We start from the raw sequence: 543 nt of genomic DNA on the forward strand, positions 1-543 counted from the left end.
GTTACATTTGGTGACAGTGATACAAATGCTCAACAATTGCCTACATTAGCTTCCCTTCCGTTTGTGTGTGGGCGTTAACATCCGATATCCAACTATTTTTTTTCTTTGTGGTGTCTGGCAATTTCGAATTTTGTTAAGTTATCCTCGTAAGGAGCAGATCCTTCTCAGTGTAATGTCCGCCAGCCGTTTACGTGTTTTGTATCATCATAATTTGGCCTTTGCAAGTGTCTTTTAGACGTATACATGCACACATATCCTGTGTCTCTGTATAGAGCATCTTTACTTTTCACAACACAACATAGAGAAGAAAGGGTGATATTACCATTACCCTCAGTTTCGTTAGTATTGCTATTGCTACATAGTATTGCACACGTATTTTATACAAAGCAGGATTCTCTTTCTTCTGTCTTGTGTCGCTCTGGCCAGCAGTCTGATCATTAACTAAAGATGCATGCGCCATTCACACGACTGATTACATCATTACGTTCTTTCCTCTGGGTCCCGGAAAACCGTTCGAGACCGCAGAATGGTGCCACTCACACT

This window comes from Penaeus monodon, chromosome 19 (genome assembly GCF_015228065.2).
Source record: "Penaeus monodon isolate SGIC_2016 chromosome 19, NSTDA_Pmon_1, whole genome shotgun sequence".
In the NCBI taxonomy this organism is placed as follows: Eukaryota; Metazoa; Arthropoda; class Malacostraca; order Decapoda; family Penaeidae; genus Penaeus; species Penaeus monodon.